This window comes from Callithrix jacchus, chromosome 12, assembly GCF_049354715.1.
Source record: "Callithrix jacchus isolate 240 chromosome 12, calJac240_pri, whole genome shotgun sequence".
NCBI classification, from domain to species: domain Eukaryota; kingdom Metazoa; phylum Chordata; class Mammalia; order Primates; family Cebidae; genus Callithrix; species Callithrix jacchus.
Window position 1 is genome coordinate 111,393,069 of NC_133513.1, and position 20,036 is coordinate 111,413,104.

Sequence of the window (20,036 nt, forward strand, 5' to 3'; positions counted from 1 at the left end):
CGTATATATATATATATGTAGATATACGTGTGTGTGTGTGTGTGTGTGTGTGTGTGTGTGTGTGTATATATATGGCCTCAGACAAGCAGCTACATGAAAAAATGGTTGACCTGATTATAGGGGTGCAGAGACAGCAGAGAGAAAGTTGATTCAAACTCAAAGAAAATTTATTTCACAGACATAGTCTTCCAGAAAAATTTCACAAACTGAAAAACTTGCAGTTATGAAATCTGTTACCCAGTTAATACTGACCAAGAACCTAGGAAATATGGATTGAGGGCTTTAATCTGATAAGGAGAAAATATAAGTTCTCATTAAGTTAATACATCACCCATTGTGGTATATGTTCTGTTAGTTTTCCCCAGACCAAGTTTTAATTAGAATCAGAAGAATACATTTATTTTTATACAAAAGTGACATATACATGTATATTCACATTTTATATATATATATGTAAACACACATACAACATATCCCTAGATGCACATTAATGAGCACACATACTTATCCCATAGAAAGCAAACTACCCATGTACCAGGTGAACCCATGAAAATTGGCTCAAGATTATTATCTTTATTGTAAACATGGTAAAATAACCGAACACCATTTAAGAAACAAACTGCCATTCTTCACATTTACAAGTCACAGTCTGAAGGATCTTAGAGTCTAAAGATCTCACAATTAAGGGGTGCTGATCCCCAAGGTAACTTGATATTTGCAGAAAAATATTGAACCTTTTTGCAAATGTATTAATATTACATTAATATCAATGTAGTATTTTGATTACATTGAATAGTCTCTAATGATTCCTTGTAGTTAGATAGTTTGCTGGTTGGTACCCTTCCCTGAAAACCAGTAGGTTTCTTCATCCACATGCATAAATTACATTTGGTGATGTTGTAGCAGAGATTAGTAGAGCTTTGGTTTGGTAAAACTAATTCTTAAGTGTAGATAAAGAGCCATTCCATTCACTTGGGAAAGGTCTGCAATGAAAGTCACCATTCATGGGTCTGGAGCCATCTCCTCTCAGTGTGGCCACAGGTTCCCATTCTCAAGGCAGAGTGAAAGTGAGACCGAGGATCTCTCACTTGACAAATGCTTTTTCATGTGAAATACATGAACTCCTTTTCCCCCTAGACAGAGTTGTGTCAGATCATTGTCTCTTCCGCAGTACAGGAAGAGAAGCTAATCTATAAAACAATGAGACCTCACTCTGGATGCCAAAATCTGCAATTACATTGTACAGAGGGGCTTCATGAATAATTCCTGGGGTATGATCTGACATTAATCTGGAAGTTAATACAGAGCTGGGGCATTGCCCGCATAAAGCTGACTGATTTCTTTATAACAGAGCACTTTCAAGGTGAGGATACAGCCTTTTCTCTAAGTTATACTCTCGATCCAAGCTGAACACTAAGCTATCATCTTTACGTCTTCTGTTTCCTCCTCTGAGTTGGATGTCTGGGTATTGGCAACACCGTACCATCTTAGAAAAAAAGGCACTTCAATTAGGCAAGACAGCTCCAAGATTTTAGCTATTTCTCACATAGTAGTTAGTTTTAAATGGCCTTGTAAGAAAATCTCCTAGTGTGGCATAACTGTGCATGCGACACTGTTCCTGGCCAAGCCTTCCATCAAGGCCCCGGTTTGCTCTCATAACTGGTCTCTTACTAAGGCCTAGGGAAAATAATCCCATAAAGTCTCCTTTACGTGTTATTGCTGGGTCAATGTTGATACTTGCTCTTGAAGTAAATCAGATTTAGATGAATCTTTTCTAATGATCTTTTCTTAGTTAACATGTTTCATTAGTTCAAATGCATATTTATAGGGTATGTATGTTCAGTACTGTAACAGAAATTTTGATAAATTATTAAGAGAAAAAAACCTATCCAGTCAACAACAGCATGTTTTTTACCCTAGGGATCTTCCTATCCAGCTAAAAAAAATAATAAGTAGAACAGATAATAATGCTTAGAGAAAGAAGTGGTGAGTGGGCTAGAACCCTGGGAGAAAGCATCTTGCAGAGGAGGGATGAGTTAGGGTTGAGCTTTGGTGGCTAGTAAGAGTTTGGGTTGATGAAGGGAACTTCTGTGATTTTTTAAGATAATAATAACCAAGCAAAAGAGGGAGCATGACACTGATTTTCCTGTGTAATATTTAAAATCTCTGACAACGGATATGGCACAGATACTAACCAATCAGAGTGACTGCAACCTGCTGTTAACAACCAGCAGTACACGGTAACAGCGCAGAACACTGAAATAGCAGCCTAGCTCGGGACGGTTCAGCATTTTCTTATTCTGTTTGTTCGCATGTCTATTGTCTGTCTCCCTCTCCGAGAATATAAATGTAGCAGCACACGAAGAACTGCCCGAGTATGATCATCTTCCTATTCGTTCGGCGGCTGAACATTTACAAAACTGTACATAAAAATCTCAGATTGGCCTGACGAGAGAAGAAAACTCATCTTAGGGGGTTGAAAATGAAAGTAAATAGATAGAATGGGCAAAACAAAGGCGATCTTTAAATGTCAAGATTAGAAATTTGAACAATTTTCTGTGAATAGTGGAGAATCAATGAAAATATACAAAAATACAGGAACAGCAATCGGATCGTCAGCATCACACCTAAAGTCATTGCTGTGTTCCTACCCCTGATGAACGGTTGCTCAGTGCCAGCTTTCTGGCATTGGTACTTTGTGTTTTATGTGCATCACTTCATTATGTCCTTGTAACAACTCTATGAAGTGGATCCTATTATTATCTTCTTTTTACAAATGGACAAACTGAAGCTTAAAGATCTCCTGTAACCTGCTCAAGGTCACATAATTACTAACCACCACACTATATGCGTGCGCACGCGCCACACACACACACACACACACACACACACTGATTGAAATGGTTTTCCTCGCAAAACTACATGACACTTCGAAATTACCCATAATTTCAACATGATACCACTCTTAAAATTTCTTCATACTTTCTTTCGGGCTATTACTCATGTTTTATATATTTGTACTACAACGATGATACAACTTTGTGATGTGCTTTTTTTTAGTTAATGTTATCATATAAAACTTCTCTTGTTGCATAACATTTACAATTATATTTTGTAATGATTATTGCTTAGTTCTTTTTCTAGTTAAAAATTTTTTTTGCTATTATAAATGATGCTTCAGTAAGCATGTTCTTCTACATATCATATTTACTTTGTAATGATTTCTTTCTAATTAATTCCCAATAGTGATTGGACTGTGTCAGAGAGTAGGAACATTTCATGGGTCCTGAACTGTGTTACCAAATTGTTTTCCAAGAGAGTTATACTAACTTCTACTACTTCCAATAATTACTGTTTGCCAATTTTACTAAAAATCTCATGATCATCAACTATTAGGTGGCTTAATTTTTACATAATAAAAATAAATACTACTCTTGACACATGTATATGAATGTTCATTACAGCACTATTCACAAGGGCAAAGGCATGGAATCAACCTAAATGCCCATCAATGACAGATTGGATGAAGAAAATGTGGTACATATGCACTATGGAATACTATGCAGCCATATAAACAAACAAGATCAAATCTTTTGCAGGAACATGGATGGAGCTGGAATCTATTATCCTTAGCAAATTAACACAGGAAGAGAAAACCAGACACTGCATGTTCTCTCTTACAAGTGGGAGCTAAATGATATGAACTTATGAATACGAAGAGGAAAACAACAGACACTAGGGTCTACTTAAGAGTAGAGGATGGGAGGAGGGAGAGGAGCAGAAAAGGTAACTACTGGGCCCTGGGCTTAAAACCTGGGTGATGAAATACTCTGTACAACAAAACCCCATGGCACATGTTTACCTGTGTAACAAAACTTCACATATACCCCCATACCTAAAATAAAAGAATAAATAAATAAAATAAATGGTACTTTTCTTTACATTTTTGTTACTAGCTAATTTAAACATTTTTAAAACAAATGTGTCTCTTCAAACTTAAATTGTCTGGGCAAATCTTTGGTCCATTTATTCACTGGAGTCTTAATATTATTCTTACAAAGTCGATTAAGATCTTTATGCCCTATAAATATACAGCACTGTATAAATAGCACTACAAAAAGTACTACAGTTTGTCATTTTTGATACAAATATATTTTCTAACTTTATTTTTATTTTCTATATTTTTACTGCAGGAGCATTTTAAAATTTGTTTGCAACTTATTACTTTGCAATTCCTTCAGTTGCTTCAATCTTTAAAAGTTCTCATCCTTCCATCTACCTGATATTCTATTTTATTTTAGGCTGATTTTCATTGATTTGATCTTTTTCAGCTTAATTTTTTTTCCATATGGAGATTGGTTTGGGTATATAGAAAACAAGAAACAAAGCAATTTTCCTCACTCTCGACATTTATAAAATAATTCTTCATTTCTTTATTGCTTATAATACTTCATTGCATATTAAATTTTTCTGTTTATGAGCTTCTATCCTGTTCTACTGACCTATTTTATTTGTTAGTATTTTAGCCTTGTACTTTTTACTGCTGTTTTTTTATAGTGTGGTTTATATTTAATAGGACTGGCTTTTTTCTTTTCAACAACATTGTTGAGAGCCACACCATTTACTTTTCCAAATGAAGTCATAAATGACTTTTGTTTTATCCAAAATAAACTTCCAAAATTTCAAGTGAGATTACTTTACCCTATATGTAATCTTAGGAAAAATTAGTAGCATTTGCTTTCTTTATTCTAACCTTTCTAGACCATTTATTCTAACCTTTAGTTTTTAATAGTCATTGTGAATGTTAAATTACTAATCCTTTAAAAATTAGCTAAAATTATCATGGTCATGGCCTTTGGGACCTACATCACTTATTTATCTCTATATTAGAGCCAATTCAAAATTATTTCTTAGGAATTTTATCACTTAGGGTAAGATTCAGGTGCAAGTAATAGAAACTCATGAAGCCATGGCTAAAACAAGTGAGTCTCACAGATTCACAGTCATCAAGGCCCAGGCTTGTTCAAGCTGAGTCTCTGATGAAGCAGCTTTCTGCTTCAACCTACTAGAGCCTTCATCTGCATGCTCCAAAATGGCTGTTGGAGTAGTAGCCATCATATTCTCATTCCAAGCAGTAGAATGAAGGAAGAAGGAAGAAAGAAAGGTATACCGCTCCCATTTTAATGAGACTTCCCAGAAGCTTCACAGCCCATTGCCTGTACCTTTGATACGTGATCAAATCTAGCTCCTGTCATGGAGCCTGGAGGATGGTTTTTTTGTTGTTGTAGTTTGTTTGTTTGTTTCTTTGTTTTACCCAGCAGCAACAATGCCCAGCTTAAAATTGTTTTTTCCAATTTGAGAGACAAGGATGAAAATAACTCTTTGTTAGGTAACTGTCTGGGCCATAGAATCTTGACACTGACCAAATATAATTCTTTAACCTGAGGCAAGTGGATGGCCTTCTATTCAAACACATATACTTTCAAAGCTTATCAATCTTTATGTCAGTCCTTCCCTGTCTTAGTTCTTGTTGTATTGCTACAAAGGAATACCTGAGGCTGGGTAATTTTTAGAGAAAGGAGGTTTATTTTGAGCTTACGGTTCTGCAAGCTGTACAAGAGGCATGGTGCTGGCATCTGCCTCTGGTGAGGGCCTCAGGAAGCTCACAATCATGGTGGAAGGCAAAGGGAGAACAGGTGGTGTCACATGGGGAGAAAGGGAACCAGAAAGAGAGCTGGGGGAGGAAGTGCCAGGTACTTTTAAACAACTAGCTCTGGTGTGAACCAAGAGAATGAAAACTCATCATCACCAAGAGAATGACACCGAGCCATTCATGAGCAATCTGCCCCCATGACCCAAACACCTCCCACCCAGCCCCAGCCGTAATGCTGGGAATCAGATTTCAACATGATATTCTAAGGGGACAAATATTCAAACTATAGCATTCCCCCAGCAGAGCTGATTGTTAAGAGTATTTAACCAACACCATACACTACCTGACCCTGGGTACTTTTCAGAGCTTATAATTTTAAACTCACTCCTGCACAATGTCTGTCAGTGTTGTTATTTGTATCTTAAATTGGTTCTCTTTAGTAAATTAAAAAATATCCTATTCCAATTAAATTTTTAAGTTAGAAATAGAAAAAAGTTTGTCAAATATTTCTTTTGCTATACTTAAGATGAATTATACATTTTTAAAAATTTCACCTACAACTGTGAATTATTTCATCAAGCTTTTTTTTAACAATTATACTCAGTTCTTAGAACTTTCCTTGCATTCCAGGAATAAATTTATTGAACTATTATTTGTTTAAAGTATTACCGAATTATTCTTATTATATTTTATTTGAAAATTTTACATATATATTCATGTCTTTCCACCCCTATTTTCTGTTATCTTCATTTTGTTTTTGATGAGAACTATATTGTGATTAGAGTAAGCTATATTTTCATGGAGACTACATTAGGTAATTGACTCTATTTTTCTATGTTGAAAATAGTTTTATATATTAGTAACTTTCTATTTCTTATATTAATCTATTGGTTCTCTTTGTCTTTTGGTATTCATAGGAAAGCATTAATCTTATGAATAGTTTTTCAATTCTTTCTTTATGTATTGATCTATGCAAGGCTTGTGCTCATTTTTGTTTTAAATGATCAGAACTTCATTTATTTTTTTGGGATTCAAAATTGACCATACTGAGTCATAATATCACTATTTTAATATTACATTTATTTTTATTATTATATTTTTCTTATTTAGAATTCTGTTTCTCAGTTTTTCTTCCCAGTTACATTTTCTGGAGTTTTTCTAATATATTAATCTTTTACAACATTTAATGCTCAAATATATCAACTCTTCCAGTTTATATTCATAATTTACTTGTTCTTGCTTGTATCCTTATTATTTTCTTCTACTTATTTGCTTCAGTTTATTATTTTCTCTCTTGTCTACAATCTTAAAATTAGATTATTATGCCTCTTTTAAAATTAGGACATCTATTTTAAAAGTCTAAATTCAGTTATTAGAATTTATACACGTTTATGTCTGTATAGGTTTTTAAATTATCGTTATTTTCTTGTCTGCTCTTAAACCAGTTGTAGTATATTTAATGTATATGTAAATTCTGAGATATTTAGTGAAGTTGTAACAAATTGCAGTTTAGTGATTTAAGCTTATTGAGATTTTTCTTTGTGGAATTATTTTGCATTCAGTTTTTAAATAGTCTGAGGATACACAAACAAGGACTATTCCATGGTTATAAAACAAAAATCTAGCACATATTTATTAATCCCACCATTGTTTATCTTTTCCACCTCCTCGATGTCTTTTTGTCTACTTACTTAATATGTAGGGAGATAGTATGAAGTTTAAACCTCCTACTCTAGTGGTACTCTGTCCTTCCCACTTGTAATTTTAGAAGGGTTTTTTTTAAAAGTATTTTGCACCTTTGTTAGTTGTCTTTTGTCTTTGGCTTATTCTTGTCTTAATTCATACTTTGTTATATGAAAGTCCCTGTTACTGCTATTAATCATCTGGATCCTGCTTTCTTTGTCTTCCATTGTAATATCTCTTTTCTTGTGCTTTTGTTTTACTCTATTTGTGTGTATATATATGCTCCTTTTAAGGTGTCTCTTCTCTCAAATTACATAATTGATTTTGATAGTTTGCCTCTTAATGCAAGTGACTGAGCATTTACACTTGTTGTTTTAATAATTAGTTAATTAATCCAGTTATTTGAAACCTACTTATTTCAAGACCTCCTATGTGCGAGACAGTACTCTAAGTGCTTTTGAATGGTCATTATTGCAGTGGAATAATTACTACTACGTGATTTGTCTTTTGTTACTGATATGGTTGGCTCTGTGTCCTCACCCAAATCTCATCTTATAGCTCCCATAATTCCCACGTGTTGTGGGAGGGACCCACTGGGAGATAATTGAATCATGAGGTTGTTTTTCCCATGCTCCTCTCATGATAGTGAATAAGAGATCTGATAGCTTTAAAAATGGGAATTTGCCTGCACAAGCTCTCTCATTGCCTGCTGCTATTCATATAAGATGTGACTTTCTCCTCCTTGCCTTCTGCCATGATTGTGAGGCCTCCCCAACCACACAAGAAACTGAGTCCAATTAAACCTCTTTCTTTTTGTAAATTGTTCAGTCTGGGGTATGTCTTTATCATCAGCATGAAAACAGACTAATACAGTTATCATATTATGTGGTTTTCATGAAATACATAGTAAAAAAGTCATCGGATTTAAAATCAAGAATGTAATTCAATCTCAGTCCCACTGAGCTCTAGTTTCCTATTTGTAAAATGGAACTATCACAACAAAACATGCCACCACCTCTAGTTTGTGTATATCCAATGTACATTGGGGTTACTCTGATTGGAGATTTCATTTTCCCTTTTTGGCCTATAAGTTAAGTCACATCCCTGTGGATGGGTACAGATATTACTGAAAACACTTGATGATCATTCTTAATGCTATATATCACTGTATTTATTGTTAATATCTTTGGACTGATTTTTATGGTAGACAAAGACTGTTGGCATTTTGAAATTCCCTCCTTTTTCTTCATTCATTCACTTTTTCGTTCACTTAACCTAAAATCCTGAAATATCTCTATTTTGCTTCAGTTTTCTTAAAGAATTTTTCTTTAGTTCAATGTTAAATTTATCAGTAACAACCCTTTTCTTAATATGTGCTGCTTATTTACTTTTCGCCATCTATTAGCCCATGTTTATTGCATCCACCAGCATTCTTTAAGGAAAAGGGTTTGTGGGTTGTAAATGTTCTAAGGCAGCTATTCTGAAAATGCCTTTTAGTTTCAGTTTGCTCTCTGTACTTACCCTAGTCAACTGAAGCTACTTCTATGACATCATCATCCTCTTCATACTGAAGTCACTCGAATCTATACCTCCAGTCCAAACTTATTGATTTTACCATCTGCCCACAGTATGTTTCCCTGGCATGTGCCCCAGATTTCCCCAGCACTGCTCCTTCTTCTGAATTCCCTAGTCCCGTTGTTCCAGCAGAAACATCAGTATCAACTGTAACTTCACTATCTTCCATTCCTTGCCTTCTACCTGTGTCTTAAACATCTCTCAAGTACATCTGCATCTTTCTAACTCTATTGCCACCGCCCTGGTCCAAGTTACCATCGTTTCTTGTCTGAACAACGGCAACAAGGTCCCTACTCATCCCTCTCCCACCAAGCTTTATTCATATTTGATTTATTCTCCTCTGTATATCCAGAGGATTTCTTAAATGCAAAACTGTTTCTCATCCTCTTGGTTGAAAACACACAGATAGCTCTCCAGTGTCCTCAGGATACAGTCAAGAGTCCTTAACATGGTTTGTCCACCGGGTGCCCATCCAGCCTTGCCTCTCACCATTCCTCTGCACTCTCCTACTCTACCCCTTTCCCTGATCAACCCTTCCCATCCTTCCAGCCTCCATGTTGCTACCCACCCCCACCTCCACCCTTGGCCCTAATATCCCACCCAAAACCCTCCATGTTTCCTGAGGGCTCTACGTTAAATGAATAATGAACTACTGACTCAGTTGTCTTTGTAAACGAAACACATTCTTTAACCACATCCTTTCTCCTTGAAATGTGATTCCACCATGTCTAACTGATCATTTAAATGGAAAGGATAAAAACCCTCTCCAGTTTATTCTCCCTTGTAAGTAACCTCAATATTTCACTTGTAAACAAGGAATATCCCTTTCCTTTTTATGAAGCTATATTTCAGTGTTAGTCTCTGTCTATAGCACATCAGCTCTATAGCCTTCTCAATTTCCAGTCTCCTGTGCACACATTTTCCTCTCCTCAGGAACTTCTATCACCCACCGTGGATCCATTCTCTATCCTCCAGTTCTGTATACTTTTTGCTATGTAGTCAGCTTCTATAACTTCAGTTTATCTTCTACTTTACTGATCTAATTTTCTTATTTTAATTATAATTTTTTATTACTTCCAATGATGAGCTCATGCTGTTTCCTTTTTTTAATTCCGTTTTCTGTCTTCTCTCTCTGTCTCTCTCTTTCTCCCTCCCTTCCTCTCTTTAGTCCCATATCAGGATGAACAGGATGAAGATGTCTAATAACCATACATCTTTGGTTATATCTTTGAATATAAATTCCAACCATTCTCAGAAATATTTTGATTTTTTTTATAAACATATATTTCAGATGTTGTCTTTTTTTTTTTTTAAGTTTTCTCTTTTTTTTTTTTTTGAAACAGGATCATGCTCTGTCACCCTGGCTGGAGTGCAACAGCATTGCAGCCTGAAACTTCAGGCTCAAGCAACCCTCCCACCTCAGCCTCCTGAGTAGCTGGGGCTATAGGTGCCAGTTGCAAGCCACTGTGCCCTGCTAAATTTTTTATAATTTTGTAAAAGTGAAGTGTCACTATGTTGTCCAGGCTGATCAAGCAATCCTCCAACCTCAACCTCCCAAAGTGCGGTGGATTACACAACATGCCCAGCCTCAAACCTCTTTTTCAAAGCTTCTTTTATTTCTGATTATTCATGTATTCCTAAATCTCCCCTCCCAATCATTGCTGAAATTTCTGAAATGGCCCATGTTTCAGGTAACGTTGACAATTTTTTTGTGGAGTTTTAAAGGAGGGGTTTGCCACCATTCCTATGTGATTGTCATTTTAAATGTCTCCCTCTAAAGGAGATACTTTTAAAGGACTTGTTTGGAGTTGATATACAGAATGGATAAGGAGGCAATTGAACAGCCAGGAGGTTTGCAATGAACAGTGTCTGTAGCAATACAAGCTTAGATTAGGATAACAACAGGAAACAAACACATATGTAAAGGCTGACCATGAGATATATTCTAACTGACTTTATCCAAATCCAGTGTGCTGCAGCATGAACTAAATCAATGAATCACTCTGTCATTTAACCCATTTGACATGGGACAACTTTTAATATGCCAACAGCTATCAATTTTCTTGGGCAGTAATGACAATTAGTATTGTTTTTGAGCTTTCTTGAAGTAAGTAAAGCACAATTATCCAAAGAAAATCTGTAAGAGCTGCCTTTTCATCAGCTTTCTGTGTGCAAGCACCCCTGTCATCTAAGCCACACAACTCACCAGGACAATCCGATTAGGGCCTTGAACTGCAGGAGGGGAGAGAGCCATACTTTGCAGCCCTGCCTGGTCTACTGTGAGCCCACCATTAGCCCCTTCTCCCTACATGACTGTTAAAAGCAAACTACAGTAATAGAGTTAATTCTCCCTTTCACATTGCCCCAATATTACCAGCATCATTATTGGAGGAGTTGAGTCTCTTGAGATATGTTCTGGAAAGATCTTGCAAATAGGAGTTAAATGCCTGCCTGCATTGAAGAGTAACAAAAATGTAAATTTCAGTCATCTTACTAGTAAAGTGGATGTATTTTACAAAGGCCAGATAAATTTTACAGCTGCATTTCCATTGCTGTGTGCTGTTAAGTAAAAACAGACCTACAGAATAGTCAAACAGGCAGAAGTACTTCTCTAAATACATAGAGTGTGCAAAGACCCTGGCCAGTGGAAAGGATTCCAGCAGGTACCCCTAAAGAGATGTGATGACACATTGCAGAAGAGAAGAGGGCTTTCCATTTAGCAAGTACTTAAATAAATATTGTGTAGCTTAGGAATGCTTCAAAGCAACACATTAGGTCTGTTTCTAGGTAACTAGCAGGAAATGGCCCAAGATGTTCTGCTTTAGATGAAGTTGGAAATTATGTGTATTCACTTCTTGCCCGATTCTACCAAGTGACCATAAATTTCAAAGCAGTGACCCCTAATTGTTGTTCAGCAACTTACTTGTGCCACAGCCCTTAAAAAGCCACATAATCCTCTCACTTCTTCCATATTTAAAAAAGCCCTGCATTAAAAAGCACATCAATGTCTCATTCTTGAAATATTTTTGAGGACCTTCATTGTGTGGAGACAGGCAGACATGAAGGGCTCCATGCTGCCCTCTGGGAATTCCCAGAGTAGGTGCCAGAGTGGCACCATGAATTAATAAGGCGGGTGATGGGTCAGCAGGAAATTGTATGAAAATCCAGCTGATGGAAAAGACTGCGTCTGGATAGGGGACCAGAGAAGAGCAGCCATGCTAAGGAGCAGCTTGTGCATCCCTAGTGAATGCAGAAGGCCCTTTCTTCTCTGGTCATCTGAGGCATTGTCTGTTAGCATTGGCGGCATTGCAGCGTCACCATTTGTTTTTAGTTCATCTCCGCAAATCATCATGGGATCTTCAAAATCAGGCTGACTTACTCTTTGTTTTCCCCATAGTACCTGGCATTTAGCATGTGCTCAGGCACTGTGTGTTCAACAAATAAATGCATGAACACTAACGTTTCATCATCAAAGTGAGAATAAAGCTGCCATGTCCATTAATATAGGAGAGATTGGCTTCCCATCTTCATGTGGGCAGAAGCTGTCCTCAAGAGCCATGCCTGCTGGCGAAGGGCTTCCTAGGATTCATATGCATGTGAAGAAGGAGTTCCTGGTAGAACCTCCCACAGCAAAGGGCTAAAGGTTGAGAGATAGAAATCACCTGCCAGGCATCAGAATTGGAGGGGCTGAGCAGAAGTAGAAATTTTTTTTTCTTAAATCAGTAAGAGAGGGGTTGAGGGAGGGAGAACATCAGAAGAATAGTTAATGGATGCTGGGCTTAATAACTAGGTAATGGGATGATCTGTGCAGCAAAACACTATGGCACACGTTTACCTATGTGACAAACCTGCACATCCTACACATGTGCCCCTGAACTTAAACCAAACATTGAAAAAAAAGGATAAATAGAAATGGTGTATTGCTATTTAAATTTTTGTTTCTTTAATTCTTTCTTGCTGTATTATTATTTGCACTTTTGTTCTCCTTATGTTCATTGATCACTTGTACACCTCCCTTCTTATTGCTTAGTAAATTGTCATTCATGCTCCTTGCCAAGTTTTCCAACTTTCTCTTCATTTTTTTCCTAATATTTTCCTTTCATATTCATGGAAATTCATTGTGTACCAATAATTTTGACACTGTGTTACATTTTCAGCAGTTGGATACTTATGTTTTTGATTTTTACACACAAACACTTGTTGGTAAAATAGAGTCATTAAGGCCATCTTCTAGGATGTAGAAGTTTCAATATGCAAAGCATTTTCTACCAACTTGTTCTGCTAATAAAGAAAATAATTATTGGTTTCCTTGGAAGAGAAGTTTTACTTATAAAGATCACTTTAATAGGAAAAAAAAGATAAAATTTAGTAACAGTTGGTAAATATGGGAAAGTAAAATAAAGCAAACAAATGATGTGGAGTGATTGAGTACAGGAGATGACAAAACACTTTGAGGTGTGACCTGGTGCAAATTCTTTATGCTGAGGACGGAGTCCTCAAGGAGAGTTGCCAGATAAAATATGTCTCAAATATGCCATGGGATATACTTACACTAAATACTCAATGGCATATACTTGTACTAAAAAAATTAATCATTGCTGATCTGAAATTCAAATGTGTCTTGAAGTTTTATTTGCTAAACCTGGCAACCCTGTCTTCATGATGCAATCAGGATGGAAATCAGGATGTACAAGACTGATGGAATGAGATTATGAAAAGTTAAATTCCATGAGGCTTCACATGGAATGAAAGCTTGGCAACTTTATTCAAACGCATTATTATTTAGTGATCAAGGACCCTCTCAAAAGATAAGAACAGATTTAAGGAGTGAGATGGTGGGGTTATTCTCCCACTGTAGAAGCTCGAAAGTCTTTTATGTGACATAATGAAATGTCTGTGGAGGTGGGTAGGGTTCAAGAAGTCATTTGTTTCCCTAAGGAAGGAAGACTAGGATCGGGAGCAGCTGAACGGCCCTACTTCTTTGCCTTCTTTTTGCCTTGAACAAGATTGTGAAATCCTCCTGAGGTTTTCACACCTGTGCCTAGGGTCACTTGAACGTTTAAACCTCCCCCATGTGACTTCTGCCTCGTTGCCAGTCACACAGGTTTCCTCACTAGATCCTACTGTGTAGATGCTCAGGGGGAAGAAAACCCTTCCTCAGTCTCCCCTGTGAAAAACAAGGAACTGAATGAATTTTCCATATCGTGGGTGGTGGGTATACTTAAGGGACATCTGGCTACAAGATTCCTACTTAAAACATCTTAGACAGGAGTTTTTTTTTTTCCTGCATAATAAGATGTGGAGGTGGGAGGCTGCAGGCACTGTTTTCTTTGCTCAGTGATGCCAAGTCCGCATGCCTGAAATGCTCTCAGTTTCTACCTCATGGTTGCAAGCTGGCTGCTGCTGCATCAGCTACTGCAATCTTGTTCAAGCGAAAAAGAAGGCAAAGAAGTAGGGCCGTTCAGCTGCTCCCGATCCTAGTCTTCCTTCCTTAGGGAAACAAATGACTTCTTGAACCCTACCCACCTCCACAGACATTTCATTATGTCACATAAAAGACTTTCGAGCTTCTACAGTGGGAAATCATTAGGAAGGAAGAGTTGGATGTGGCTTTTGGATATTCAAAAATTGGTTGAAAGGACTGGCCAGCCTTCAGAAAGGGGCAGCTGCAAGAAACACTGAAGAGACCCCGGCCTCTGGGAGCCATCTTGGATCAAATGTAGGCTCTACCCTGCACTACTCATATGTCCCTGAGCAAGGTGCTTCATCTTTCTCAATGCTCATCTCTCCATTTGCCAAATGAGGGTCAAAATGATGACCTCAAAGTAGAGGGAGATGAGGTCATCAGAGATAACATACATTAGGCCCCTGGAGTGGTGTGTGACCGTAGATACAAAATGAAGAGTGGCTGCTATTATTTGGAGACACCAGCCAATTAAACATGAGTTTTTTCCTATTCGGGTTGAAGACCCCTTCTTTTAGGTACACCGTATCAAAAAATTAAGTTCCAAATTATGTAGATGTTAACTCTACAGTGTATTTGCAATTCAACTGAACCATTTTAGAATGATTATAACAGTGACTTTTGATTGCCGGGTTAACCATGGTCATAAATCAAAAAGTATTACAGACACTTTGGGAAGCCATGGTGGGTAGATGGCTTCAATTCAGGAGTTTGAGAGCCTGGGCAACATGGCAAGACCCTGTCTCTACTGAAAATTCAAAAGAATAGCCAGGTGTGATGGTGTGTGCCTGTGGTCTCAGCTACTCGGGAGGCTGAGGTTGGAGAATCACTTGAGCCAGGGAGGTGGAGGTTACAGTGAGCCAAGATCATCCCACTGAACTTTAGCCTGGGTGACAGAACAAGACCCTGTCTCTCTCTCTCTCTCTCTCTCTCTCTCTCTCTCTCTCTCTCTCTCTCACACACACACACACACATACACACACACACACACACACACACACACACACAATAAGAAAAGATGCTTCTGGAGACATACATGTTTGGGGCACTGCTCTGAATTTGTAAGATGTCATTTCTTCCTTGAAAAACATCAAAAGAATTTGGGGTTTGAGGAATGTTTAGTTCTAGAAGAAACAAGTGCCACCTTGAAAGGACTTAATTTAAAAACACATTTTATATTCAGATTCCTATTGGAAGGAGACTATAGAATTCAAGGTAACCAACATGGCTTCAAGGGCCAAACAGCAGAAGGGCTTACAGATTCTCTGTGATCATCATCTGTGAAATGGTCTTTGAAGGCTCTTAGCATTTGTTCAACTTGACGATTGAAGCTTCACAAACTATTCACTGAGATGAAAGCGAATTATATATGTTATTGCAATATTTAGCTATTAAGAGTCTAAATATGGGCTAGAGAAATTAGAATAAGCTATTACACATGCACATATGTTTAAAATTTACCAAAATAAACACAAATGCCAGAACTTGAGAAAATGAAAGAAGAAATGGCATTAGAATTCTTTATTATTTGTAAAAACATCTTATATACAAGCCAATTCAATATGTACAATGCAAATAACAATGACTTGTCCAAGGAAATATTGAAATCTATTAGGGTTGCACGTGCATAATCTGATTCAACAAGTCAGTATATTTTTCTCAAAAGCATAATATCTTTTCTGCATTGTGTGAGATGAAGGATAGATTACATTTCTTGCCTGTGCAATAATTCCCACATCATAAATTCTGATGAAATCATATCAATATATAAAGCGAATGGATGTCTGACCCACCATCGTTTTCTAGTTCTCAGAGAGAGGCTGACCTACAAGCAAATCCCCAGCTGCTTGGAGTGATGCTATTACAGCCTGCCTTTGCCTGGGAACTGTTATTAACTATCTTGACCAGGAGCGGCTGTTAGAGTTTGTGGTTTCTGCTCTGAATATTAAACTTGGGCATACAAGAGTCCTTATTGTGGGGAGTACTTGGAAATGGTAATACAAAATTGCTTTATATTTGCGGGATTTGATTGCTTTAGATGATACAGCCCTAGCTGGTGGGCCTCTCTTGCTGCTTGTATTTCCAGATTATAAATCATTCCTTTGACAGAGTATCTGCCACAACCAGGTCTCAGTTTCTGTGGTATCATTTTTTATATTACAACTGGCAACTGCTCTTCTGGGCTGTTCATATAAATGACACATTTTGCATAACTTATGAGAATAGGGTCAAAATCAAAGCTAATAAAACTCCTACCCACCCCACCCCCCACCCCAAACGCTTCTTGTATATGTTAAGGCATCTCTGGCTTTAAGTTTTGAGGGGACTGGGTCATGGATAGAAGATGCCTGATTTTTCTATGGCATTGGTAGGCACTGTGAATTTCAATACTGAAATTCAGTATTACAAAAGTCAACACAAAGCAAGGCTCCACTTACAACTGGCCAACTAATTGCTGATATTTCAATCTTCAAGAGCAAAATAATATTTCCTTAAAGGCATTTGGTGCATGCACACATAGAAAAGGTGGCTAGAAATGGGTGCCTCGTTTTCTGCTGCTGAAAATAAGGGTGTTGAATGAAGTTGTTGGCAGGCTTCCTTCCCATTTTGACATTTTAGTGGCTACAAAATTCACTGGTAAGATTAAGTGACATTTTGGTGGCTACAAAATTCACTGGTAAGATTAAGTGAAAGGACCTTGAATGCAGATGATACTAATGAACGTATCTGCTATATTGTTGCAAACCTCAAGTTTAGATTTAGACCTAAGGTTTAAGAATCTGAGCCCACTCTCATTCCTGGTACACACACACCAGCTATGTAACAGAACCCATTCCTAAAGATCTACATTTTAAACCCCCAAACACAGCTGACTTCTCCCAGCTGTGCCTGAAATAGCTTGGTTTTTCTCTATGTGAATTCAGGGATATGTTGATTTGGAAGACGATACCCAACAAGCATCACGAGATATAAGTAATAGTGTCAGATGCCTTCCAAATTATGCTCTTAGGCTCTTTTGAATTTATAAACGAAGGAATCAGTAGTTTTAAAGATTGTTTTGAAAGATCCTTGGCCTAGAAATAAGAAGCTTTCAATCACTCTCCACCCAGAGGCCTGGCTTACTCTTGGTCTCCTTAGTTGCTCTTATTAGATCAATGCTTTTTTTTTTTTTTTGACATTCTATTAGTCATAATACAAAGCAAGAACTGTGAGTGGCCCAAGGCTCAACATCAGCTGGGGGTGGTTTCCAAATTAACCAAGTTCAGCATTTCCTGAGCAATTACTTGCCCTTCTCCATCCACCCTCCCCCACATCATACCAAAGAGGATTTGTGTGTATTTTCAAATATAACCAGAATATAATTGTAGCGTAACCAGAGAAATCTGGTACAAAACTTCTGTTGGAAGCCCCAAGAGATTGTCCCTGATCCGAGTTGGTTTAAAGAAGTGGCTGCCCCTCCTTGGGCTTCATTCATGGGGATGGTCTGCACACTTCAGAGCTTCCTGGGAAGCAAGTCTTTCCAAAGCCTGAAAGACAGAGGTTGACAATGCCAAGCAATTTCTTTTTTTGTGACTGATAATTATTGAATGTTGAAATTGATTTCTTGGGGAATTTTATTTAGTCATTGGATTTTAGAACTGAAGAAATGTCGTAGACAATTGCTTCATTTTATAGATCAGAGACTGAGACCCATAAGAGTCTTGCCCAAGGTCACAAAAGCAGTGGCAGAATTGGGACTAGAACCCAAGTTGCTATGCACAATTACTTTTGAGTGGTCTTGATTATGAGCTGCTATAAGCAGTGTACTTTCCACTACGATCCAGTCACACTTATATACAAGCAACCGGAACAAAATTTCAAGAAGCAAATCTGACCTTCTTTGTATGTGATGTGAGCTGATCTGTGTGCTCTCCTTGATTCTAGTTCACGGATTTTTTTTTTTTATGCTGGTCCTGAACTGCTCATGGTTAGCAGCTGCGATTTTAAAACACTATTTTGCAATCCATTTGCTCAAGAATTGCTGATTGAATTTCCTTTAATAAAAACCTTCTAAGGCCAACCACAGTGGCTCATACCTGTAGTCCCCGCACTTGAGAGGCATAGGCTGGAAGATTGCTTGAGCCCAGGAATTCCCCATCTGAGCAAGAAGGCAAGACCCTGTCTCTACAACAAGTGACAAAATCAGCTAGGCATGATGGCATGCACCTATAGTCCTAGCTCATGGGAGGCCAAGATGGGAGGAAACTGGGAATTGCTTGAGCCCAGGAATTTAAGGTGGCAGTGAGCTATCATCATGCCACTGACACTTTAGTGTGGGCAACAAAGCCAGACCCCATCTCTAAAAAATAAAATAAAATGCCTTCTAATAATAAGCTCCCACTTTCCTTCCCTGTCAGAGAGGCAGGGTGCCATCGAACAAGAAGACTTCATCCAAGCCTAGGATTCTGCAGATCTGCTACCTTCAATAAAAACATAATTGATTCCTGCAAGAAGCTATCAGTCTTTTATTTTATTTACTTATTTATTTATTTTTGAGATAGAGTCTTGCTCTGTCACCCAGGCTGGAGTGCAGTGGTGCAATCTCAGCTCACTGTAACCTCCACCTCCCAGGTTCAAGCGATTCCCCTGCCTCCGCTTCCTGAGTAGCTAGGATTATAGGCATGTGCCACCACGCCCAGCTAATTTTTGTATTTTTAGTAGAGATAGGGTTTTACCTTGTTGGTCAGGCTGGTCTCGTACTCCTGACCTCTTGATCTGCCCACCTCAGCCTCTCAAAGTGCTGGGATTACAGGCATGAGTCACTGTGCCCAGCATTTTAAAAAACTAAATGACCAGAAAAAGAAAACCCAAAAAATACAAGATCTTATCAGAAGTTACAACTCTACGAAAAGGGGAGTTGTTCATACAGTAGGAGTGTACCACTCTTGGCCTAGTTTTAGGGCTCTTTGCTTTGGAATAAGTGGCTTTTGTTAATAACTGCTGCATGGAGCTCAGTGCAGTGTTTTGGCTTATTTGGCTGGCTTTGGTGAACACCCAACTTTATTAGTCCAGTTTCACTAGCCGCGGGGAACAGTGGTTTTTTGCTAAGAAGCTAAGCCAGGCTTGACAGCCCATCAAAGAATAAGGAGAAGGAATCTCTTGCAGAGTGGTTTTGGGATATTTGCTTGAGGGTTTTCAAATGGTATCTTCAGGTGATCCATTCCTCCAATCTTCTGTCTAGCAAAGGACTGGATATCCTAGTTTCAATATATCCATCTTTTAACATGTGGTGAGTATTCTTTTCTCACCAGAGTGAAGAACAGAGCCAACAAATCTGAGCAGGGGTAGAAAACTGCAAGTCCCCCAGATGCCAGGAGCAGGAAGCATGGAAACAGTTCACAGAAGACAGACACCCGACATGGCCAACTCCTGGCTCACCAGGACAGGCACACCCCCATCCGAAGTAGCTGCCTGCCAGGAACGTGACCACAACAAGCAGGAACTCCCTTTGTCCACTTCCTCCACGGGACAAGGGATGGCCCTGCATCCCATCAGTTCACAGTATGCTTGATTCCAACCCTGGGGTTCGTCCTTGCAGACGGGGATGGAACAGCTTAGCTTCTTTCGCTGTAAATTCCCATGGCCCTGTCCTCTGGTTATCCTGAGCCAGCCAGACCTTGT

The 20,036-nt window shown here is 38.1% G+C and overlaps 1 long non-coding RNA gene across 10 annotated transcripts in view; it reads left to right on the forward strand.

The window, feature by feature from the left end:
• The window catches only part of LOC144578513 (uncharacterized), a 206,731-nt gene that overhangs the window by 89,101 nt on the left and 97,594 nt on the right, over positions 1-20,036 (forward strand). The window contains exon 6 of one of the 10 annotated variants that reach the window (XR_013524431.1): positions 3,465-6,098. The exons of the other annotated variants lie outside the window; for them this stretch is intronic. This is a non-coding gene — a long non-coding RNA (uncharacterized LOC144578513). Of the gene's footprint in view, positions 1-3,464; positions 6,099-20,036 lie in introns of those variants that run through there. 10 annotated transcript variants of the gene reach the window in all.